The sequence below is a fragment of the Nerophis lumbriciformis genome, linkage group LG14 (assembly GCF_033978685.3).
Source record: "Nerophis lumbriciformis linkage group LG14, RoL_Nlum_v2.1, whole genome shotgun sequence".
NCBI classification, from domain to species: Eukaryota; Metazoa; Chordata; class Actinopteri; order Syngnathiformes; family Syngnathidae; genus Nerophis; species Nerophis lumbriciformis.
Window position 1 is genome coordinate 23,583,824 of NC_084561.2, and position 27,526 is coordinate 23,611,349.

The following is a 27,526-nucleotide window of genomic DNA, read 5'->3' on the forward strand; positions in this document are numbered from 1 at the left end:
TCCAGAATTTACTGTGGGAGACTTTATTAAAATGACTGCAGACATTTATGAGTACGATTATAGTTCCCAACAAGAGAAGGCTTTTGCCCTTTTTCCACATAATTTTTCTCTTTCTCGACTGTTCTGGGCTGCAGCGTAGAACTTCACAACTCATGTCTGCAACATGGGACTCCTTAAAGTCTTTGAAAACGGAGGCAGATTTAACTGGCACAGTATGTTTTGTCATTTGTGTGAGTTATTACGTTTCTGAAGTACAAATCATGCTGTGACTTGATAGGAAAGTGAGATCTTTTGACATTTTCTAATGGGGGAGGTGCCTATTGTGAGTATTTTACTGGGAACAAAGGAGGAAAAGGCCTATTTTATTTGGCAGGAAGACAAGGAACACTAAAAGATTAATATGCCAATTTTCAATATCAGGCAAAACATTTTGGGAATTTTATATATATATATATATATATATATATATATATATATATATATAAATAATCTGTTCATGAATGAGTATATCCGTTTGGCCACCGTGTTCAATGGAGAAGTGTGATCTACAAAATGTGCAGGCAGCATACCCCTTCCCCTTCGAGCTGTCCAGGATGAACTGAGTCTCCCGGGAAAATCGGGAGGGTTGGCAAGTATGCGTAACACCGTCAACGTGATGACGTTCTGAGTAAATAGGTCTCGGGTGTATACATGCGTGATTAAACGGTTGTGAACAGGCGTACCCCGCAGTCCAAAACGATTCACCCGCACATAGGTTGGGGCCTGGAACAGTTGATTTCACGCGTTTGCATGTGCAGTGCAAACCGTTTTCCCCAAGGGAAAACTAAACAGCAGGGGTCCAAAAAACGTTTGGAAATGTGCATGTAACCAGGCTCTATGTCTCCCGGCTGGCCTGGGAACGCCTCGGGATCCCTTGGGAGGAGCTGGATGAAGTGGCTGGGGAGAGGGAAGTCTGGGCTTCTCTGCTTAGGCTGCTGCCCCCGCCACCCGACCTCGGATAAGCGGAAGAAAATGGATGGATGCGTCACGTGTGGGTCTCGCAGCTCGCTGCGGGGTCGTTCTTCCGGGATGCAGAGGGACAACTCCGGACGAAAGCGTGAGGTGGGAGATGATTTATTGTCCCTAAATCAGGGGTCCCCAACCTTTTTGAAACCAAGAGCTACTTCTTGGGTACTGATTAATGCGAAGGGCTACCAGTTTGATACACACTTAGATAAATTGCCAGAAATAGCCAATTTGCTCAATTTACCTTTAACTCTATGTTATTATTAATAATTAATGATATTTATCTTTTACGGAAGGTTTTTTGTAGAGAATAAATGATGAAAAAAACACTTAATTGAACGGTTTAAAAGAGGAGAAAACACGAAAAAAATTAAAATTACATTTTGAAACATAGTTTATCTTCAATTTCGACTCTTTAAAATTCAAAATTCAACCGAAAAAAAGAAGAGAAAAACTAGCTAATTTGAATCTTTTTGAAAAATTTAAAAAATAATTTATGGCACAATATTAGTAATTTTTCCTGATTAAGATTAATTTTAGAATTTTGATGAAATGTTTTAAATAGGTTAAAATCCAATCTGCACTTTGTTAGAATATATAACATTGGACCAAGCTATATTTCTAACAAAGACAAATCATTATTTCTTCTAGATTTTCCAGAACAAAAATTTTCAAAGATATTCAAAGGACTTTGAAATAAGATTTATATTTGATTCTACAGATTTTCTAGATTTGCCAAAATATTTTTTTTAAATTTTAATCATAATAAGTTTGAAGAAATATTTCACAAATATTATTCGTCGAAAAAACAAAAGCTAAAATGAAGAATTAAATTAAAATGTATTTATTATTCTTTACAATAAAACAATTTTTTTTTACTTGAACATTGATTTAAATTATCAGGAAAGAAGAGGAAGGAATTTAAAAGGTAAAAGTATATGTGTTTAAAAATCCTAAAATCATTTTTAAAGGGGAACATTATCACAATTTCAGAAGGGTTAAAACCATTAAAATCAGTTCCCAGTGGCTTATTTTATTTTTCAAAGTTTTTTTTCAAAATTTTCCAATCACGCAATATCCCTAAAAAAAAGCTTCAAAGTGCCTGATTTTAACCATCGTTATATACACCCGTCCATTTTCCTGTGACATCACACAGTGATGCCAATACAAACAAACATGGCGGATAGAACAGCAAGGTATAGCGACATTAGCTCGGATTCAGACTCAGATTTCAGCGGCTTAAGCGATTCAACAGATTACGCATGTATTGAAACGGATGGTTGTAATGTGGAGGCAGGTAGCGAAAACGAAATTGAAGAAGAAACTGAAGCTATTGAGCCATATCGGTTTGAACCGTATGCAAGCGAAAACGACACGACAGCCAGCGACACGGGAGAAAGCGAGGACGAATTCGGCGATCGCCTTTTAACCAACGATTGGTATGTGTTTGTTTGGCATTAAAGGAAACTAACAACTATGAACTAGGTTTACAGCATATGAAATACATTTGGCAACAACATGCACTTTGAGAGTGCAGACAGCCCAATTTTCATCAATTAATATATTCTGTAGACATACCCTCATCCTCTTTTCCTGAAAGCTGATCTGTCCAGTCCAGTTGGAAATGCATCTGTTTTGAGTGTCGCAGGATATCCACACATTCTTGCCATCTCTGTCGTAGCATAGCTTTCGTCGGTAAAGTGTGCGGAACGAACGACTGACCATTTTCGTCTGCTTTCCCCACACCCTCGTATTTTGAACAAATTTCGTCCAATTTCTTGCCACTTTCGCGACTTTGGGCCACTGGTGCAACTTGAATCCGTCCCTGTTGGTGTTGTTACACCCTCCGACAACACACCGACGAGGCATAATGTCTCCAAGGTACGGAAAACAGTCGAAAAAACGGAAAATAACAGAGCTGATTTGATTCGGTGTTTGTAATGTGTTTGAGAAAATGGCGGATTGCTTCCCGATGTGACGTCACAACGAATAATAGAAAGGCGTTTAATTCGCCAAAATTCACCAATTTAGAGTTTGGAAATCGGCTAAAAAAATATATGGTCTTTTTTCTGCAACATCAAGATATATATTGACGCTTACATAGGTCTGGTGATAATGTTCCCCTTTAAGGTTGTATTTTTTTCTCTAAAATTGTCTTTCTGAAAGTTATAAGAAGCAAAGTAAAAAAAAAAAAAAAAGAATTTATTTAAGCAAGTGAAGACCAAGTCTTTAAAATATTTTCTTGGATTTTCAAATTCTATTTGAGTTTTGTCTCTTAGAATTAAAAATGTTGAGCAAAGCGAGACCAGCTTGCTAGTAAATAAATACAATTTAAAAAATAGAGGCAGCTCACTTAATTGGTAAGTGCTGCTATTTGAGCTATTTTTAGAACAGCTAGGCCAGCGGGCGACTGATGTGGTCCTTACGGGCGACCTGGTGCCCGCGGGCACCGCGTTGGTGACCCCTGCCCTAAATCATGCAAAACACAAGAATACAGGAAAACGTGCCGATCGCACGGAAAGCTAAGGCAAACCACTTACTGGAATCATGAACTAGAAGCCAAGAAACAAGAAATCAACCTACGTGTTGCATACAGCAAACAATAATGCTAATAAATAATGCCTCTGATTAGTGCTCGGGAAGCAGGTGAGCGGGCGAACACTAATCAGAGACAGGTGGAAATAATAAGTAACCATGGTAACTAACAAGGGTGCACACAAAAAAGAACTCAGGGAGTCCAAAAGTAACATAACATAACAATAACATGATCCGGATCATGACAGGATGAATGGATGAATACTGTTTTTTTTCACAGTGTAAAATTATTTTTCCCCTGGTAACTTATGACGACTTACTAATTTGATTACATTTAGCGGAAGTTACTGTAACTAAATATTTGTAAAAATACTTTCCCCAACACTGTTCGCTGTCACGGTCCACGCAGGCAGAGATGCGTGGTCCTCCGTCCCCTCTTCATGTCTCTCAATTGGTCCACGCATCCCGCCTGCTCATTGGACGGAGGAGGCCTATATAGCACCCACCAAGTCCCGCTGGATGGAGCGCAGTCTTTCCGGAGCCAACCTTCAACTTGGGAAGGAAGAACGAGGAGTTTTTTTTTTCCCACTCGATGCTTTTGTGGAACATTTGCGTGGAAATAAGTGACGATGAAGCCCGGGTGAAGTGACTCCGAGAAGCGGGGAAAGCAAGAGTCCGAGTCCGCCCGTGGAGAGAAGAAACTCGGTAGGAGTGAGCGGCGTGTGTTCAGGGAAGAAGCGCCGTGGGCTGTGAGAAGAAGACACCGGGATTCCCTTTGTCCCCCACAGGCAAGACTCGCTTTGTTTCACGCTGACAGCAAAAGTGTAAGTAAAAGTCATTTCAAAAGCAAAAAGACATGTTTAGACTTTAGAGAGCTTTGTTGAACGCCAAGTTCAGCTACACGTGTTGTGCTGGTTCCCTTATTTACACGGCTTCCTGTCGATATCATCCACTTAATGTTGATTCATGTCGGCTGTAAAAGGAATATTATGCAATTTAATGTTGCCGTTCTTAAATGGGGACCTGTTTTGTTTGTCAACATCCTCACAAAGTGCAATGTTGTGTACAACATGTAAAGGCAAAATGGTTGCCGTTAAACTTGACCCTAGAAGTGTCAAATTTGAGGCGTGAGCGCCAGATTTGGTCCGTCATATTTTATGTGGTCCTCAAATTTCTTTAAATTTTCACAGAAAAAAATGCAAAACCATCCATCCATCTTCTTCCGCTTATCCGAGGTCGGGTCGCGGGGGCAGCAGCCTAAGCAGGGAAGCCCAGAATTCCCTCTCCCCAGCCACTTCGTCCAGCTCTTCCCGGGGGACCCCGAGGCGTTCCCAGGCCAGCCGGGAGACATAGTCTTCCCAACGTGTCCTGGGTCTTCCTCGTGGCCTCCTATAGGTCGGACGTGCCCTAAACACCTCCCTAGGGAGGCGTTCGGGTGGCATCCTGACCAGATGCCCGAACCACCTCATCTGGCTCCTCTCGATGTGGAGGAGCAGCGGCTTTACTTTGAGCTCCCCCCGGATGGCAGAGCTTCTCACCCTATCTCTAAGGGAGAGCCCCGCTACCCGGCGGAGGAAACTCATTTCGGCCACTTGTACCCGTGATCTTGTCCTTTCATTCATAACCCAAAGCTCATGACCATAGGTGAGGATGGGAACGTAGATCGACCGGTAAATTGAGAGCTTTGCCTTCCGGCTCAGCTCCTTCATCACCACAACGGATCGATACAGCGTCCGCATTACTGAAAAAACAAATAATATAATGCAAAACATTATGCATTATCCATCCATCAATTTTCTACAGTTTGTCCCTTTCGGGGTCACGGGGGGTGCTGGAGCCTATACCAGCATACTTGCCAACCCTCCCGGGAGACTCCCAAATTTCAGTGCCCCTCCCGAAAATCTCCCGGGGCAAACATTCTCCCGAATATCTCCCGATTTCCACCCAGACGACAATATTGGGGGCGCACCTTTTAGGCACTGCCTTTAGCGTCCTCTACAACCTGTCGTCACGTCTGCTTTTCCTCCGTACAAATAGCGTGCCGGCTCAGTCACATAATATATGCGGCTTTAACACACACATAAGTGAATGCAAGGCATACTTGATCAATAGCCATACAGGTCACACTGAGGGTGGCCGTATAAACAACTTTAACACTGTTACAAATATGCGCCACACTGTGAACCCACACTAAACAAGAATGACAAACACATTTTGGGAGAACATCCGCACCGTAACACAACATAAACAAATACCCAGAACCCCTTGCAGCACTAACTCTTCCGGGATGCTACAATATACCCCCCCAGCCCCCCCGCTACCACCAAACCCCGCCCACCTCACCCCCCCCACCACCACCACCCCTCACACCTTTTTCACCGTGCTGTCCTCAACATCCTCAAAAAGTGCAATGTTGTGTAAACATGTAAAGGCAAAATGGTTGCTGTTAAACTTTAATGACAAGACAAGGTCTCAAACTTGAGGCGCGAGCGCCAGATTTGGTCCGTCATATTTTATGTGGGGGCAGCACGGTGGCAGAGGGGTTAGTGCATCTGCCTCACAATACGAAGGTCCTGAGTAGTCTTGGGTTCAATGCCGGGCTCGGGATCTTTCTGTGTGGAGTTTGCATGTCCTCCCCGTGACTGCGTGGGTTCCCTCCGGGTACTCCGGCTTCCTCCCACTTCCAAAGACATGCACCTGGGGATAGGTTGATTGGCAACACTCAATTGGCCCTAGTGTGTGAATGTGAGTGTGAATGTTGTCTGTCTATCTGTGTTGGCCCTGCGATGAGGTGGCGACTTGTCCAGGGTGTACCCCACCTTCCGCCCGATTGTAGCTGAGATAGGCTCCAGCGCCCCCCGCGACCCCAAAGGGAATAAGCGGTAGAAAATGGATGGATGGATATTTTATGTGGTTCACAAATTGTTTAAAATTTTCACAGGAAAAAAAAGCAAAACATTTTGCATTATCCATCCATCCATCCATTTTCTACCGTTTGTCCCTTTCGGGGTCGCGGGGGGTGCTGGAGCCTATACCAGCATACTTGCCAACCCTCCCGATTTTCCCGGGAGATTCCCGAATTTCAGTGCCCCTCCCGAAAATCTCCCGGGGCAAACATTCTCCTGATTTCCACCCGGACAACAATATTGGGGGCGTACCTTTTTAAGGCACTGCCTTTAGCGTCCTCTACAACCTGTCGTCATGTCCGCTTTTCCTCCGTACAAACAGCGTGCCGGCCCAGTCACATAATATATGCGGCTTTAACACACACATAAGTTAATGCAAGGCATACTTGATCAACAGACATACAGGTCACACTGAGGGTGGCCGTATAAACAACTTTAACACTGTTACAAATATGCGCCACACTAGGGCTGCAACTAACAACTAATTTGATAATCAATGAATCTGTCGATTATTACTTCGATTAATCGAACTACATTTCTATCCTTTCCAGTATTTTATTGGGGGGAAAAAACAGCATACTGGCGCCATCCTGGCACCATACTTATTTTGATGATTGTTTCTCAGCTGTTTGTAAATGTTGCAGTTTATAAATAAAGGTTTATAAATAAAAAAAAGTAGCGCATGCGCATAGCATAGGTCCAACGAATCGATGACTAAATTAATCGCCAACTATTTTTATAATCGATTTAATCGATTAGTTGTTGCAGCCCTATGTCACACTGTGAACCCACACCAAACAAGAATGACAAACACATTTCGGGAGAACATCCACACCGTAACACAACATAAACACAACAGAACATATACCCAGAACCCCTTGCAGCACTAACTCTTCCGGGATGCTACAATATACACCCCCCGCTACCACCTAAATCTGTGTTGGCCCTGCGATGAGTTGGTGACTTGTCCAGGGTGTACCCCGCCTTCCGCCCGTGTGCAGCTGTGTTAGGCTCCAGCAACGGTCCCTGTAAGGGACAAGCGATAGAAAATGGATGGATGGCTGGATATTTCAGTTGTCGAGTGTTATATTTACAGTGGGTGGTGGTGATGGGGTGGGAGGCATCGACTGAATCTGGGTTTGTATTTATGTAATGAGGGTGGGAGGCATTGTTTTTAAAATCTCTTCCTTTTATGTATGAAAAATGCTCTACTAATGAAGTTGGACTGATTGATCATGCAACAAAGTATTGGTTGTCAAAATAAATACTTGAAAATATCATCTTTTTACAAAGATATCCATCAATTTGTTATACATTTATATTCACATATATTCATCCGGAAGCAGTCATCTGAAGGCGATTATTTATGGCCTTGGTGATTAAAGGGGAACATTATCACCAGACCTATGTAAGCGTCAATATATACCTTGATGTTGCAGAAAAAAGACCACATATTTTTTTAACCGATTTCCGAACTCTAAATGGGTGAATTTTGGCGAATTAAAAGCCTTTCTATTATTCGCTCTCGGAGCGATGAAGTCACAACGTGACGTCACATCGGGAAGCAATCCGCCATTTTCACAAACGCATTACAAACACCGAGTCAAATCAGCTCTGTTATTTTCCGTTTTTTCGACTGTTTTCCGTACCTTAGAGACATGCCTCGTCGGTGTGTTGTCGGAGGGTGTAACAACACGAACAGGGACGGATTCAAGTTGCACCAGTGGCCCAAAGATGCGGAAGTGGCAAGAAATTGGACGTTTGTTCCGCACACTTTACCGACGAAAGCTATGCTACGACAGAGATGGCATAGAAGAATATCGACCCTAGCTTCCCTGGCCTGCTGACATCAACTCCAAAACTGGACAGATCAGCTTTCAGGAAAAGAAAGCGGATGAGGGTATGTCTACAGAATATATTAATTGATGAAAACTGGGCTGTCTGCACTCTCAAAGTGCATGTTGTTGCCAAATGTATTTCTTATGCTGTAAACCTATTTCATAGTTGTTAGTTTCCTTTAGTGCCAAACAAACACATACCAATCGTTGGTTAGAAGGCGATCGCCGAATTCGTCCTCGCTTTCTCCCGTGTCGCTGGCTGTCGTGTCGGTTTCGCTTGCATACGGTTCAAACCGATATGGCTCAATAGCTTCAGTTTCTTCTTCAATTTCGTTTTCGCTACCTGCCTCCACACTACAACCATCCGTTTCAATACATGTGTAATCTGTTGAATCGCTTAAGCCGCTGAAATCCGAATCTGAATCCGAGCTAATGTCGCTATAGCTTGCTGTTCTATCCGCCATGTTTGTTTGTATTGGCATCACTGTGTGACGTCACAGGAAAATGGACGGGTGTATATAACGATGGTTAAAATCAGGCACTTTGAAGCTTTTTTTAGGGATATTGCGTGATAGGTAAAATTTTGAAAAAAACTTCGAAAAATAAAATAAGCCACTGGGAACTGATTTTTAATGGTTTTAACCCTTCTGAAATTGTGATAATGTTCCCCTTTAAAGGGATCAAGAAGTACGGATTTTGTATCTTTGTAACCTGTGAACATACCTGTGCCTTGTTGACACTTAAAAAAGTAAAACTGATCACAGGTAGTATGGTGTTTCCTACAGGACTGCAATGTATTTGTGGCGAGAGCTTGCTTGGTGATGTCATCATCTTATTTATATATTTATTATTGGGGCAGTGTGGTTCGGTTGGTAGCTAAACTAACTGTGGTACACAATGTGACCAGCAGATGGTGCTGGATAATGATTTTCAGGTAAACTTAAAGAAGAAGACATGTTTGGTTGCATTCATAGAGGGGGGAATTAATGTGTGAGTGTAAGCTCGTTGTTCACAAGACACGGTTTGGTCATTAATAGATGAACAACACACTACGGCAGGGGTGTCAAACTCATTTTAGCTCAGGGGTCGAGTAAAATCATGGCATGATAACATAAAAATACGACGACAACTTCACATTGTTTTCTTTGTTTTACTTCGGCCCAAAATAGAGCAAGCACATTCTGAAAATATACATATTACAAATAATCCTCTTGACAAAACACAAAAAGTTAAACTTTAAGTCACAGCCCATGTAGGATTAAAGAAAAAACAAAATAATGCATAAATAAACTATTCTAAGTATCAACTATCATTTGTCATTTCCACTGTATACTTTCTTTAAATTTGCACAGAAGACAATCATTTTCACAGAACTATATCAATGTGCAGTGTCTCATGCAGCATTTTAAGTGGGGTTACCAATTGTTTATTTTACTCCTGTTTAATTTACATTGAGGTGAGGGGGAGGAGTCCCAGCCCTGCTTGGTATACTTTCCCGCCGCGGTATAAACTATTTGCTTGCTTAACAGAATTGCTATTGCGACATCCAGTGGACTTAGACTTAGACTTTCTTTTATTGTCATTCAAATTTGAACTTTGCAGTACAGATAAGAACAACATTTCATTGTATTAGCTCATGATAGTGCAGGATAAAAGAGCAATAAGGCGCAGATATAAATAAATAGATTACTGTACAGATAAATATATTGCACTTTTGCATATGCATCCACATTTATGGATGTATGTTATATTGTCTTCATATTCCAGGGAGTTAATCCATTTTTGGGGGGAATTGAGGGGATAATTTAATGCGTTCAAGAGTCTTACGGCCTGAGGGAAGAAGCTGTTACAGAACCTGGAGGTTCTGCTACGGAGGCTGCGGAACCTCTTTCGAGAGTCCTGCAGTGAAAACAGTCCTTGGTGGGGGTGGGAGGAGTCTGCAGATTTTCTGAGCCCTGGTCAGGCAGCGGCTTTTTGCGATCTCCTAGATAGGAGGAAGAGGAGTCCTGATGATCTTTTCCACCGTCCTCACCACTCTCCGCAGAGACTTCCAGTCTGAGGCACTGCAGGCTCCAGTCCAGACAGAGATGCAGTTGGTCAGCAGGCTCTCTATAGTGTCTCTGTAGAATGTGCTGAGAACGGGGGGGAGGGAGCTGTGCTCTTTTCAGCCGACGCAAAAAGTGCATGCGCTTTTTACAAGACACATTTAGAAAAGCAGTTTCTTTAATTTAAAAATGCAGTTAAATTTTACACTTAGCAAACTCACCTCGCCGGCCTGATTTAACCTGTTCGCGGGCCTGATCCGGCCTGTGGGCCGCATGTTTCACATCCCTGCACCACGGTGACCATAGGAACAGTGATATTATATCTAATAAGTGGATGCTTTTATCCTTTTGCCTTTATTTTTCGCTGTGTTTGTTGCTCTTGCTTGATTATAAAAAGATGTCGATCAAGGAGGTAGTCCGCATTAGAGGAGCGTTATACATATATTATTAATATTCAGTGTTTTATTGTTCATAGTTAATATTGTAAATCCCACATTCATGTACATTCAAGTGTATTCTTCAGTAAAAAACTAAACAGACCATCTCAAAAACTCAATGAACTTTAATTATTTTACTGAATTATATGACAGTCAGATTGTACATAAAAATATACAATGTGGGACTTAAATTATAAGTTATTAACAAAACACTGGATATTGAGAATATGCGCCGTGCTCCTGCAGACCATCTCCTTGATCGACATCTTTTATAATCGAGCAGGAGCAACAAAGTTGCAACAAACACGGCGAAACAAACGCAATGGGTAACATCCACATATTTGATATAACATCACTGTTCTGCAGAACTTTGCTGTAGACTTCTGCCTCCGTCTGATACTCGCTATGGCTTTTTTGCTCTGAAAACAAACCTTCCCACTCTGCCACGCTCTGTTCGTTCCCAGAGATTTATATGACATTCAGAAGTGCAGATTCTAACCATTGGAATCATTTCTACAGTTTGAAAATATCCAGCGGGTCGCATTGAAATGGTAATCATGTTGTATTATGACAAGATAGCCCAGTTACCTGCTTTTTCATGCTGTTTTGCAAGACACGTGACTTCAAACTTGACACCTCATTGGCTGGTTTTGAGACAGGATCGATTGCTTCTGTCTTAATTTACCGGAAGTGAGTCATGTATTGTCAAATTTTTAGACACTGATTTTTTTTTTTTACACTGAATTTTTATGCATTACACACGTATACATTTCAGTGTAAAAAAAATGTGTGTGTGTGTGTGTGTGTGTGTGTGTGTGTGTGTGTGTGTGTGTGTGTGTGTGTGTGTGTGTGTGTGTGTGTGTGTGTGTGTGTGTATGTACGTATGTATATTTATATATATACAGGTAAAAGCCAGTAAATTAGAATATTTTGAAAAACTTGATTTATTTCAGTAATTGCATTCAAAAGGTGTAACTTGTACATTATATTTATTCATTGCACACAGACTGATGCATTCAAATGTTTATTTCATTTAATTTTGATGATTTGAAGTGGCAACAAATGAAAATCCAAAATTCCGTGTGTCACAAAATTAGAATATTACTTAAGGCTAATACAAAAAAGGGATTTTTAGAAATGTTGGCCAACTGAAAAGTATGAAAATGAAAAATATGAGCATGTACAATACTCAATACTTGGTTGGAGCTCCTTTTGCCTCAATTACTGCGTTAATGCGGCGTGGCATGGAGTCGATGAGTTTCTGGCACTGCTCAGGTGTTATGAGAGCCCAGGTTGCTCTGATAGTGGCCTTCAACTCTTCTGCGTTTTTGGGTCTGGCATTCTGCATCTTCCTTTTCACAATACCCCACAGATTTTCTATGGGGCTAAGGTCAGGGGAGTTGGCGGGCCAATTTAGAACAGAAATACCATGGTCCGTAAACCAGGCACGGGTAGATTTTGCGCTGTGTGCAGGCGCCAAGTCCTGTTGGAACTTGAAATCTCCATCTCCATAGAGCAGGTCAGCAGCAGGAAGCATGAAGTGCTCTAAAACTTGCTGGTAGACGGCTGCGTTGACCCTGGATCTCAGGAAACAGAGTGGACCGACACCAGCAGATGACATGGCACCCCAAACCATCACTGATGGTGGAAACTTTACACTAGACTTCAGGCAACGTGGATCCTGTGTCTCTCCTGTCTTCCTCCAGACTCTGGGACCTCGATTTCCAAAGGAAATGCAAAATTTGCATGGTTGGGTGATGGTTTGGGGTGCCATGTCATCTGCTGGTGTCGGTCCACTCTGTTTCCTGAGATCCAGGGTCAACGCAGCCGTCTACCAGCAAGTTTTAGAGCACTTCATGCTTCCTGCTGCTGACCTGCTCTATGGAGATGGAGATTTCAAGTTCCAACAGGACTTGGCGCCTGCACACAGCGCAAAATCTACCCGTGCCTGGTTTACGGACCATGGTATTTCTGTTCTAAATTGGCCCGCCAACTCCCCTGACCTTAGCCCCATAGAAAATCTGTGGGGTATTGTGAAAAGGAAGATGCAGAATGCCAGACCCAAAAACGCAGAAGAGTTGAAGGCCACTATCAGAGCAACCTGGGCTCTCATAACACCTGAGCAGTGCCAGAAACTCATCGACTCCATGCCACGCCGCATTAACGCAGTAATTGAGGCAAAAGGAGCTCCAACCAAGTATTGAGTATTGTACATGCTCATATTTTTCATTTTCATACTTTTCAGTTGGCCAACATTTCTAAAAATCCCTTTTTTGTATTAGCCTTAAGTAATATTCTAATTTTGTGACACACGGAATTTTGGATTTTCATTTGTTGCCACTTCAAATCATCAAAATTAAATGAAATAAACATTTGAATGCATCAGTCTGTGCGCAATGAATAAATATAATGTACAAGTTACACCTTTTGAATGCAATTACTGAAATAAATCAAGTTTTTCAAAATATTCTAATTTACTGGCTTTTACCTGTATATGTGTGTGTGTGTGTATGTATGTATATATAATGTGTAAATGTAACAACCACAGACACTTCAATAAAATCCCCTGAAGATCAGGAAAACCTGCAAAACAGGCTTGAAGGGATGAAATAGCCTCTGTGTTTTTTCTTTCCCTAACGCATATACATGTATGTATATTTTTAATTGTTAATGACATTGTCAGCATAATTTGATGTAAAAAAAAATTCAGTTCACAAAATTCAAACGCAAAAAATTCAGTTACATAAATTCAATGTCAAAAAAAGCTTTTGTAATAAAGACACAAATGAACCTTTGTACATACTGCACTTTTAATTTATGGACTTGTAATGACAAGCTCCATTCACAGAGAGTCCTATTATAATCTGTTTATTAGTGAGACCGAACAGGTCGCCCTAACATTTATACATTTCATATTAGTGTAGATTATATTTCTCGTCACAAAAAAATGTACTGCTATTTATGACTGGATAAAATGTGATGTAGTAGATTACTTGCCTTTTTTTCCAAAAAGTTTTTCCTTGTTTATAGTTTAGGTCCGCCGGCCTCCTCATCTTCAGAACACCAAATCTTGACAGCAGGCAGCATCTGTAGCCACAGTGTCTCCCTCTAGTAAGCACTTTACTGTAACATATTGATGCACAATACTGCTGGTAAATATTATGAGCCAGAAGACATGAATATAAGGTGACAAGCAGTGCAGTGTTGGCTTTTAGGCCCAATCCCAATACACCCCTCACCCACAACCACTACACCCTCAAAATGAAGTAAAAAGGGGTACAGCTTTGTAATTTCCCTAAGAAATGGGACACCCCTTGCTATGTCACTGCATAGTTTACGTTCGGGCACGTAAGCGACTACATAGTTACATTTGCATTTGTACCGACACCAATATTTTGGTACCAAAATGTGTATTATTTTTCAATACTTTAAAAGGAGAACACTAAAATGTCATTATTGGCTTCATTTTACCAGAACATTTATAATAATAAAACGTATGATTAAAGAAATGTTTCTTATTGCACCCAAAGAGCAATTTTAAAAGATAGGAATTTAAATTAAAAGGCGCAATAAACACATGTGCTTTTCTTATTGCACTCAAATAGCAGTTTACAATTATTTTACATATTAGATAAAGCCTGCCACAATCTAGTATTAGGTTAGAATAGAATAGAAAGCTCTATTGACATTGTATAAATGCATCATGATTTATGGTTGCCAATTTTGATCTGTGCTTTAAGACCCATACAATAAATTAGTAAACACTGAAAACGATGCTAAAAGTACACAGATAAGACAAGTAGCATGTAAAACACACATTGTTAAAGATAAAACACACATGAAAAAGTGGGAATTTATTACGAAATTCAGTCAATTCACTTACATTATTTGACCTTACGTGGGCGTTTTGGACTGCTCTAATCATTTTCAACAAGCCAACCAGTATATATATACTCTACTGTATATGTGCACCGGGGAAGCTGTTAACAATATTACCTGCCACACTTTAAACTCCTTGTGCAGGTCTGAATGTTTGTTATTTAAATGTTTACCTAAATTTGAAGCAGCCATGGTAATGCTGTATTGACACATTTGGCGAGGCATGTTTTAAAGCAGAGCTTGCAGCGCGGCACTTCCGTGTTTAATGCATCACTTATATCGATAGTTTGAAGCCCAAATACCTTCATATTGCCTTTCTCTCTTTATTAACCAGTAGAATTGCTGTTATTTTGTCATTATTCATTTGGATGATTATTATGATTGTATGCGCTCAGTGTGTGCGTTTTGAATGTGCCGCTCCTCGGCTCAGCAACGTCACGGCCGCACATGTGGATGAAAAATAACTAAAGGTGTTTTCCTTTTTTAATTCATTAGTACAGCGGTACTTTATTAGTAGCGGTGTACTGTACAGCCCTGTAGTCCCACCAATACACAACAAACAATGCAATGGAGTTAATTGCTGAGAATGTTGTTTTTTTTAACATTCATCCTGCTTCGGTTGATGAATAAACGAAGAACTACACGGAGAAGAAGTCGCCATCTACAGCTCTTGTGAATTTTTTGAAGGTATCTAACGTTAATGTTTTCACATTCGCAAGCTTTACATTTTAGTATTATTATTTAGTATTTTAGCCTAATGTTAGCCAGCGTAGCTAGCTGGCTAACATTACAAACTAACGTTCCAAACTAACATGTAATATATAATTTTTGCAAAAATTGTGCATTTTTCTCTGGCCCTACCTGAGCAAGTCAACATCTGAAACGCCTCACTCTGAAGGGCTAGATTCATACTACCGGCCACTTGTTGTGCTCCCTACCCCTACAGGCAAAGGGTCATTGGGACACCACTACCTTCACAGGAACGCGCAATCTCGAATGACAAAGCTTCTCACCCAATCTCTAAAGGAGAGCCCCGCCATCCGACGGAAGAAATTCATTTTGGTCGCTTGTACCCGTGATCTTGTCCTTTTGGTCATAACCCAAAGCTCATGACCATAGGTGAAGATAGGAAAGTAGATTGACCGGTAAAGCTTTGCCTTTTGGCTTAGCTCCTTCTTCACAACACAGGACTGATGCAGGGTCCGCATCACTGCAGATGCTGCCCCGATCTACCTGTAGATCTCACGATCCACTCTTCCCTCAATCGTGAACAAGACCCCAAGGTACTTGAACTCCTCCACTTGGGGCAGGCTCTCCTCCCCAACTTGGAGATAGCACTTCCAGGCGAGAACCATGGACTCAGACTTGAAAGTGCTGATTTTCATCCCAGTCGCTTCACACTCAGCTGCCAACCGATCAAGTAAGAGCTGAAGATCCTGGTCAGATGGAGCCAGCAGGACCACATCATCCGCAAAAAGCAGAGACTTAATCCTGCAACCACCAAACCAGATCCTCTCAACGCCCTGACTGCACCTAGAAATTCTGTCCATAAAAGTTGGAACAGAATCAGTGACAAAGGGTAGCCCTGGCAGAGTCCAACCCTCACTGGAAACGGGTCCGACTTACTGCCGGCAATGCGGACAAAGCTCTGATACTGATCATACAGGGAGAGGACCGACAAAGTCAGGCGGTCCGATACCCCATACTCTCTGAGCACTCTACCCAGGACTTCCTGAGGGACGTAGTCGAATGCCTTCTCCAAGTCCACGAAACACATGTAGATTAGTTGGGCAAACTCCCATGCACCCTTAAGAACCCTGCCGAGAGTATAGAGTTGGTCCTCAGTTCTACGACCAGGACGAAAACCATGTTGCTCCTCTTGAATCCGTGGTTTGACTATCCGACGTAGCCTCCTCTCCGGTACACCTAAACAGACCTTACCGGGAAGGCTGAAGAGTGTGATCCCATGATAATCATTTTGGTGATTTAATCCCCAATTCCAACCCTTGATGCTGAGTGTCAAGCAGGGAGGTAATTGGTCCCATTTTTATAGTCTTTGGTATGACTTGGTCGGGGTTTGAACTCAAGACCTACCGATCTCAGGGCGGACACTCTAACCACAAGGCCAGTGAGCATGTCCCCGCAATGCTGCAATGCTCTTGTCAACCACAATCAAGAGCTTTAAGGAACTCTGGGCGGATCTCATCCACCCCCGGGGCCCTTTCACCGAGGAGCTTCTTAACTACCTCGGCAACCTCAGCCCCAGAAAAAGGAGAGCTCACCACAGATTCCCAAGGCACTGCTGCCTCATTGAAAGACGTGGAGGTGGGATTGAGGAGGTCTTCACAGTATTCCTTCCACTGATCCACAACATTCCCAACAAAGCCAGCAGCACACCATCACAACTATGCACCGTGTTGACAGTGCACTGCTTCCCCCTCATGAGGCGGCGGATGGTGGTCCAGAATCAGTTCTTAGCCGTCTGCAAGTCGTTCTCCATGGCTTCTCCAAACTCCTCCCTCTGCAACCGCCAAAGCCGCACAACGCTTGGCCTTTCGGTACCTGTCCGCTGCCTTCGTAGTCCCATGAGTCTAAAGGATCAGATAGGACTCCTTCTTTAGCTTGATGGCATCCCTTACCTTTGGTGTCCACCAGCGTCTTCTGGGATTACCACCACGGCAGGCACCGACCATCTTGCGGCCACAGCTCAGTTCGGCTGCTTCGACAATAGAGGTACGTAACATGGTCCACTCGGACTCAATATCCAGCGCCTTCCTCGTAACATGTTCAAAGTTCTCCCGAAGGTGGGAATTGAAACTCTCTCTGACGGGAGACTCCGCCACTCTCCTTACCCAAATGTCCAAAACATTAGACCGCAAATCCGATAATATAACCACAAAGTCGATCATCGAACTGTGCCCTAAGATGTATACATATGGACACTCTTATGTTTGAACATGGTGTTTGTTATTGACAACCTGTGGCGAGCACAAAAGTCCAATAACAAAACACCACTGTGGTTCAGATCAGGGCGGCCGTTAAATTAAAAAAATGGCATTTTAATATTAAACATACCGTAATAATTTATCTATTTCCCAGCTCTACAATGAATACAACAACTATCATGAGAATGTCATATCAAAGGGACATTAGCAAAATGTAATTGAACACCTGGCACCATCTGTCATTTAGTCTGACTTCAACAACTGGAAGCTGTTCAGGACTTCTTCATTGTGGTGATCATTGACACCAATTGGTTGCTAATTGCACATTTTTATTCATACCGTAGAGCTGCTTGCATATTGTATGTTCTTGGGTGAAGAAAGATCTTACAAGAAAACTTAGTAGCCTTCATTGATTTTTGTAAGGCAGTGAAGTAACACATTTTTTTCTACGACATTTTGAGTCACAGGTCAACTTGACTAGCTATAGTATACTCAATAGTCTACTTCCTCCCCCTGTTCTGTTCACATTTTGGTTCTATTCTCATCTCAAAAAGTATGTTGCACAACTGGCTTTTTTTCTGGGCAGCACATACCCTTAGGCCAGTACCGCCATCCTTGCATTTTAATTGCAATATGGATTAGTTGAATGTACTACTCAACTGCACAGAGAAGCTGAGCCTTCTAAGGTCAAATTGGTTCCTTAAGGTATTGGTGATAAGGACTTGTTAATTAAAAAAACACCAAATGCATTTCACATTTAGTAATTGATACCAATAGTATAGTAATAATAATTACATTTCAGTTTGTTCGAAAATAATACAAATACAAAAATTGTGAGGCTAACACAATAGCGATTCCAGTGTTAACCATGCACTCATTTATTGGTGGCAGCATGGTTTAGGTGGTGTGCACCGTAACACCACTTCTTTGCACTGCTCGTACGTACCTGGTCTAGGTATAGGAAGATATAGAGATCAGTTTTTCCAAATAGGGTTGTTCGATATAGACAATATCAATAATATACTTGTGGCCAACGATAGAGCTTTTAATACTTTTGTCATATCGTGGTAATTTACAGTATTTTGGTGACACATTCTTACTCTGTCCAGTAAATTTGACAGCAACAAGTGAACAAACACGTCCTCAATATAGCGTCCTGGCTAACAGGTTAGCAGCTAATGTCCCTCCACAGTGCACAGCTGCTTTTTGAGGCCAGAAAATCTCGCCTCCATGGTGGCAAATAAACTGTGTATCACTGGAGGACGAGGAATAGCCAAACATGCCCACCTTTGCTTTACAACAGGGACAGGTTTAATGTAGGCATTATTTTTACGTGTCGCAGATGAATACAGCAAAAATAAGTGCATTAAAAATACAAGTCACCATAAAGCTGAATTAGTGGGAGCTCTGTTCTTTTCCGTTTACAAAAAAGCTTGCTAAAGACTTGTTTTTGTTTTTTTTTTACAAATTTTTACTAGCTTGCTGGCTAATAAAACGTACATTATGTGATGTGTTATACATGATACAGATACAGTGAGCATTCATATAAAGTTAAAGTACCCATGATTGTCACACACACACTAGGTGTGGCGAAATTATTCTCTGCATTTGACCCATCACCCTTGATCACCCCCTGGGAGGTGAGGGGAGCAGTGGGTAGCAGCGGTGGCCGTGCCCGGGAATCATTTTTGGTGATTTAACCCCCAATTCCAACCCTTGATGCTGAGTGCCAAGTATGGAGGTAATGGGTCCCATTTAGGGGGACGGCGTGGCGAAGTTGGTAGAGTGGCCGTGCCAGCAATCGGAGGGTTGCTGGTTACTGGGGTTCAATCCCCACCTTCTACCATCCTAGTCACGTCCGTTGTGTCCTTGGGCAAGACACTTCACCCCTTGCTCCTGATGGCTGCTGGTTAGCGCCTTGCATGGCAGCTCCCGCCATCAGTGTGTGAATGTATGGGTGAATGTGGAAATAGTGTCAAAGCGCTTTGAGTACATTGAAGGTAGAAAAGCGCTATACAAGTATAACCCATTTATCATTTATTTTTATAGTCTTTGGTATGACTCGGCCGGGGTTTGAACTCACGACCTACCGATCTCATATACTTGCCATTAGTTCCAATGGATCTATTTCTATTCTAAAAGTTATGCATTCTTATTTTATGCAGTATTTCATACATAGATACACTTATGTATGCTTTTTATGGTGCAATTTTCCATGCGTAAACACATTTTTTAATGTTCTTACTAGGGATGTCCCGATCCGATATTTGGATCGGATCGGCCGCCGATATTTGCCAAAAAATGCGTATCGGCAAGGCATGGGAAAATGCCGATCCAGATCCAGTTTAAAAAAAAATCCGGTCCGTGTTTTCCAACGCACACATTCAAATAATACATTCCACTTTTCTGCTGCTCCCTATTTCCGTTCCGCATTTTCCAGCACACCTTCAACACATCCACAGGTCTGTGGATTCTCACGCAGTTGCTTTTAGCTGCTGGCTCTTCCCTCTCCTTCTTCTGTCTCCTTCTCACAGACAGCAAGCGCAACTTCTTACACACGTCACATACGTATACGTCCTCTCCCAGCAGAGAGGTAGCAGCATGGCTAACGTTAGCTGTGATGCTAGCGCAGCCGCTTAGGTGCGCGCCTGCTCAAACGTCCTCTGCGCACGGCAAATCTATGCCACGCACAAAATCAATAAAAAAATAAGCGCATAACAATTTTCGACACACGGACACGACAGAGAAAACAGTTTTCGTCATCATTGCTCAAATATTGTAACGTCTGTCGAGACGCTTATCTCCATTCGGTGCCACACGTCCACACCATCAAAATGCCGAGGCAAACATTTCCACATCAACACCGTATGAAAAAATTAGTGATTTTTTTAGTTGTGATTTCCTTCTCTGCATGAAAGTTTAAAAGTAGCATATATTAATGCAGTATGAAGAAGAATGTTTTAATGTAGACATGCAAGCCTTGAAAGAACATTTTGAAAATCAAGACTACATTTCCTACAAATGGGTGCATTTCTACCCTATATTTTAACTTTAGATTTATTCTCATATCAAACTCTTTTGGCTGTCTTTTTGACACTTACATCCGGCGCCCCCCTCCACACCCCGGATTATAAATAATGTAAATAATTCAATGTGATTATCTTGTGTGATGACTGTATTATGATGATAGTATATATCTGATGTGCAACCTACTAATAAAAGTCTCAATCAATCAATCAAAACACATAGAATCATCATACTGCTGTGATTATATGCATCAAGTGTTCATTCAAGGCTAAGGCAAAATATCGAGATGTGTATCGCAATATGGCCTTAAATTATCGCAATATTAAAAAAAGGCCATATCGCCCAGCCCTAGTTTCAATGATGCCATTTCTGTTTGTGATGTATAATTTTGTCTATTTTGTGTTTATCCTTGAATAAACAGGTCAGTTTCTTGTTACCAACCATTGTGTATTATTCAAACTCCCCTAATTCAGCTGGCTAGTTGTTATCAAGAGTACTAAAACCCTTTTCAACATGATTCTGACAACTAAGTAGGCTAAATAACTTTAAACTTTAATACATGCTCGGATAGGCCAGTATCGGTCAGTATCTGTATCTATCGGTATCGGATCGGAAGTGCAAAAACAATATCGGTATCGGATCGGAAGTGAAAAAACCTGGATCGGGACATCCCTAGTTCTTACTACTTGTGTAATAAGGCTATGTGCGATAATAGCAGCACTTTACTTACTAGATCAAGGTAAATTAGTTTTTTCTTCTTTATGCACAGTTACTATATGCAACAATTTAGCACACTTGCACTATAGCACTTCTCCATCTGCCTTATGCACTTTATCTACTACGGAGATTGTATTATTTGATCGGTCCTGACATGCTGATGTCATGCAGCAATTTACTGTTTTATATGTGTCTCCTTTATTTTCGTTTTATTATTACATTTGAGTGTTTGTATGTTATTGTACTGTTTAATGTCTGATCAGGGCTGTACGCTTAGCTTTTTCACTAGAAGCAAAAATGAGGAACAATATGAAGTGTCCTAAATAACACAACGCGTGCACTCATACATATATACACAGTGCTATCATAAGCCCTAATACAACCCTCAATTAAACGCCCATGTCCCACAGCTTTTTGAGGTCAAACCATACGTCATGCCGTGCACACAGGTACTTAGCTACAAATGATATAAGTCATGTTTTATTACTGACATCATATCACATGCGATTGTATTACAATTCATAATGCTACTTGTTCACAGTGATGGGCAGGAACAAGCTACATGTAGCTAAGCGATGAAGCTGAATTACATTTTCAAAGTACCTTGGCGGTACTTTTTTAACGAGTAGCGTTTTTTCTGTAGCTTACCTGCTTTTAGAGACATGTAGCGAGGTAGCTTACATCAAAACTACAAGCTACAGAGAGAGATAATGAACTGTGAATGCAGGCCAGAAAATATGAAGAAAATACAATGACCTGGATGAATGAAAACATCCTTAAGTATGGAGAAAATCCATGATGATTGGTTGGTGTTTGTATGATGAGTCACAATTGGATCAGGTTAGGGTTAGCCAATCAGTCACATGACAACGAGAGAGTCTAGAGACAGAGGGACGCTTCAAGCTGACCACTCAAAATAAAAATGCCAGACAAATTCTCTCCTGCAGATTAGATTTTTCCTTTAGTAATGAAAACTAGAGATGTCCGATAATTACTTTTTTGCCGATATCCGATATTCCGATATTGTCCAACTCTTAATTACCAACACCGATATCAACCGATACCGATATATATACAGTCGGGGAATTAACACATTATTATGCCTAATTTTGTTGTGATGCCCCGCTGGATGCATTAAACAATGTAACAAGGTTTTCCAAAATAAATCAACTCAAGTTATGGAAAAAAATGCCAACATGGCACTGCCATATTTATTATTTGAAGTCACAAAGTGCATAATTTTTTTTAACATGCCTCAAAACAGCAGCTTGGAATTTGGGACATGCTCTCCCTCCCTGAGAGAGCATGAGGAGGTTGAGGTGGGCGGGGGGGGTAGCGGGTAGCGGGGGGTGTATATTGTAGCGTCCCGGAAGAGTTAGTGCTGCAAGGGGTTCTGGGTATTTGTTCTGTTGTTTATGTTGTGTTACGGTGCGAATGTTCTCCCGAAATGTGTTTGTCATTCTTGTTTGGTGTGGGTTCACAGTGTGGCGCATATTTGTAACAGTGTTAAAGTTATTTATACGGCCACACTCAGTGTGACCTGTATGGCTGTTGACCAATTATGCCCTACATTCACTTGTGTGTGTGAAAAGCCGTAGATATTATGTGACTTGGCCGGCACGCAAAGGCAGTGCCTTTAAGGTTTATTGGCGCTCTGTACTTCTCCCTACGTCCGTGTACACAGCGGCGTTTTAAAAAGTCATACATTTTACTTTTTGAAACCGATACCGATAATTTTGAAACCGATAATATCCGATATTACATTTTAAAGCATTTATCGGCCGATAATATCGGCAGTCTGATATTATCGGACATCTCTCATGAAAACGACGTACATGAAACCCACAATAACACGTGTCCTTGGCCAAATTTAGACCAATATATGCATTTCGAGAACACAATGCCCAAAACCTTAGTTTACTCTGTAAACCAAAATCATAACTGCTCTCTTCATCGAAGATGTGGAACACACATTTAGGAACACACATTAAGGTGAGTTGACTTCATGAAAAGTTTTACTGCACATAACCAGACCAACTATTCCCAAACAACACACAAGTCATAATTTTTTTGTCAAGATATAGTTAGATGCTGTTTTTTTTACTGTAGGTAAAGAAAATGAATAACATTTTGCTATATTTAACAAGCATACAGACCGCTCTACAAGCGGTACAGTAGTAGGGGTGTCATGATAATGTTTTCGTTTTGCATATTTTTTGGTGCAAAGCCTTCTCATTCGGTAAAGAATTCCAAAGCAGTGCACTTTAAAAGTGAACGAGAGGCAATGTTTCTCACACCATGCATTTACTCGGTAATTGTATACAAGCTGGAATTCGAGCAAGTTATGAAAGACGAGGTATTCCCCGCGGATCCAATAACGCGGGGCACCTCCACAAGGCTGGCTAGTATGCATCACTTCCAACTAGGGCTGGGCGATACGGCTGAAAACTGTATCGCTACACGTGTTTTGTATTGATCGATATTAATAATTATTGATATTTTTTGTGACATTGAAAATTATCACCATGAGAAAAAATATATTAATTATTTTTATTTAAAATGTAACCTTCTTCTGATAATAATCCCCTCAGCTATCAAGGCAGGAAGGAAAGGAAATGTCAACACAAGCATGGAAAACACTCAATCAATGTAAACAGAATTAAAAAATCACATTAAACACTTAACACTATTAAGTTGCAAAAAAAACACAAGACAAACTATTTTCTTCAGATTTAGTATTAATAAGTTACGGCTGGCTGTGCGTTAAAGCAGTGGTCCCCAACCACCGGGCCGCGACCCAGTACCGGTCCGCACAAGAAATAAAATTAAAAAACAAAAAACAAACATCTTTTTAATTTTTTTATTAAATCAACATAAAAAAACACAAGATACACTTACAATTAGTGCACCAACCCAAAAAACCTCCCTCCCCCATTTACACTCATTCGTACAAAAGGGTTGTTTCTTTCTGTTATTAATATTTCTGGTTCCTATATTATATATCAATATAGATCAATACAGTCTGCAGGGATACAGTCCGCAGGCACACATGATTGTATTTTTTTACGACACCCGTCTTGGTGGGGACGAGCGCCTTGCATAATTTACAGAACACATAGGTCTGACTAAGGTCTGTTTTTAAAAATATATAAAAACTGCCATATTGCCGAGATGACTTGTCCTGATTTTTGAATATTTTTTTCGCTCTCTGCATCACTAATTTTTAGTTTCTCTTCTCACTTCATGCAAAAAATTAACCGGCAGACAACAAGATGGCACAATCAAACATGATAGTTAATACTGTTACTTGATTGGCTGTTCCGATTAGTGATCAATACCTGCGTTGCTCGGTTACCAGAGAACAAGTGCCTTTGTTCATGCAACCAAACTTGCTTTGCAACATTATGGTGTCTTCTGACGATGAAGAAAAAAAAAATTAACGTTTTATCAAACACGTTTCATTTATATCGATTACGTGTCGACTGCGATATGTATTGATATCGTTTTAGCGCCAAGCCCTATCCCCAACGTGAACGGCGAGGCGGGGAAGCGTGCAGAACACCTCCGTTAATGATAGTGATAATGAGTAACACTTTGTCTTTCCTGTGAAATATGTAAATGAAGGGTGTCCAATTGCAGAACATTGAAGAAATAAAAAAATTAAAAAACATTTACAGTGCAAATAGAAAAATGCTAAATTGTGGATACTAATAACTAACAATAAGATTTGTCATTTTGTATGTATAATGTTGTATAATGTTTTTTGTTTATCGACCTTATGGAAAAAAAAAACATGCACATATTGTATGTCATGGCCACATGTTAGTTACCTCCCACGCGATCCACCACTACAAATAGATTGCAGTCCTGAGGGAAACAATTTATTCCCCTTATTGAGAGCTTACAGGGTGATGATGCCATGCTTGTTTGTGCTCACCAATCTGTGATTATGTCCATAATAAGCCCTCAGCTGTTGTATACTGTATGCGTTGTTTAATTGCTGAGAGCAATGTACTGCCAAAGATGTAAAAAGTATTTACTCTCAAAGATTCACTCGACAAGGTCTGAATAATGCTTTCCAGTGCTGTAATTGTGTATGTAGTAACCAGCCTCTAAGCATTGGAACACAAGCAGTGTTGTCTCTGTGTTTGTTTTGCTTACTGATAAAGATAAAAGGACAACATTTAGAGGACACTGGAACCTCCAAAGTCACATATAATCCATCACACTAGATGAGTTTCTGGTTGCTGTCTACCTAATCTATAGATGCTATAGATTACAGCAGAGGTGTCCAAACCTTTTGACTCGGGGGCCGCTTTGTAAAAAAAATTTGTCCGAAAGCCGACTGCATGTCAACTATAAATATATATATATATATATATATATATATATATATATATATATATATATATATATATATATATATATATGTCTTAATAAGGTTATCCAAAAAAATTGTGCTCGATACCGTAGTAGAGCGCAATATATGTATGTGTGGGAAAAAAATCACAAGACTATTTCATCTCTACAGGCCTGTTTCATGAGGGGGGGTACCCTCAATCATCAGGAGATTTTAATGGGAGCATTCGCATACCATGGTTTGTATAGGGCACAGAGTGGGTGGGTACAGGCTGGCCTAGGGGCGTGGTGATTGGCTCATGTGTTACCTAGGAGGTGTTTCCGTCTATGGCGGCATGTTGTTACAATTTCGCTGCGCTTGTTGAGGGATGACAGGTCTGGACGGTAAATAATAAACAGTTTCTCTTTCAAGCATAGGTTGCATCTTTTATTACCACTATTGTAAGGTGTGCTGGATGCAAGAATTTGCCATGTTATTGAATATTCAACATTATTGTCTTTGAGGTCCCAAATGTGTTTGCTGAGTTCTGTGGTATTTCGCAGGTTTTTGTTCCTGAAAGAAGCCTTGTGATTGTTCCATCTGGTTTTGAATTCTCCCTCGGTTAATCCTACATATGTGTCGGATGTGTTAATGTCCTTGCGTATTACCTTAGATTGGTAGACAACTGATGTTTGTAAGCACCCCCCGTTGAGAGGGCAATCAGGTTTCTTTCGACAATTACATCCTTTGTTGGTTTTGGAGTCGCTCTGTCTGAGGACCGACGGCTCATTTGCAATTGTTTTGTTGTGGTTTGAGATGATTTGTCGTATATTGTTCATGCAGCTGTAGCTCAATTTAATGTTGTTCTTGTTGAATACTTTTCTTAGGATGTTGTCTTTGGTAAAGTGTTTGTCAATCAGATTGAGGAATTTGTGTCCAATGTTCGTTGAGACGTTTTTGCTGTATGGGGGGTTGTACCAGATGATGTTGTTCCGTTTTCTGTTCTTTTTTGGCTGGTTTCCTGGCGTGGGTTCATAGGTGAGGGTGAAATTGTATCCGCTTTCATCAAGGGCTTTTTGGTACGGGGGGGTTGCTTGGTCAAATTCAGCTTTGCTAGATGACAGCATCGATAGCCTTTTATTGATTCCGGTAGGTATTCTTTTCGTGGTGGTGGGTGGGTGGTTGCTGTCATGGTGCACGTATTGGAGTGTTGTGTTGGGTTTCGTGAATGGTTGGTAGCTGTTATTTCTCAGGTTGAAAGTGACGTCAAGGAAGTTGACGGTTTGCTTGTTGGCTTCAATCGTGATCCGTAGGCCGTTCTCTTTGAAAATTTGGCATATGCGCTTCTTGGTATTCTCGCTGCTCCTTGGCGAGGCGCGACACACTGCCAGTCCGTCATCACGGTAAATACCAAGGTTCAGATTGAGGCTATTTACCGTCCAGACCTGTCATCCCTCAACAAGCGCAGCGAAATTGTAACAACATGCCGCCATAGACGGAAACACCTCCTAGGTATCACATGAGCCAATCACCACGCCCCTAGGCCAGCCTGTACCCACCCACTCTGTGCCCTATATAAACCATGGTATGCGAATGCTCCCATTAAAATCTCCTGATGATTGAGGGTACCCTCCCTCATGAAACAGGCCTGTAGAGATGAAATAGTCTTGTGATTTTTTTCCCACACATACATATATTGCGCTCTACTACGGTATCGAGCACTATTTTTTGGATAACCTTATTAAGACATATACTCCGCTCCAAATTGACATTTGTTGAGCACTGTACGACGATCAGAAATTGAAAAATTCAACATCGACTACTCCACGAAGAACATTCCCATACCCGCGCAG

General features: G+C 41.2%; 1 protein-coding gene across 1 annotated transcript in view; it reads left to right on the forward strand.

The window, feature by feature from the left end:
- The first annotated feature begins 4,044 nt into the window (after positions 1-4,044).
- Positions 4,045-27,526, forward strand: part of pde4ba (phosphodiesterase 4B, cAMP-specific a) — a 460,485-nt gene continuing 437,003 nt past the window's right edge. The window contains exon 1 of the mRNA XM_061975773.2: positions 4,045-4,364. The gene's annotated coding sequence lies outside the window, so the exon portion shown is untranslated. The remainder of the gene's footprint in view (positions 4,365-27,526) is intronic.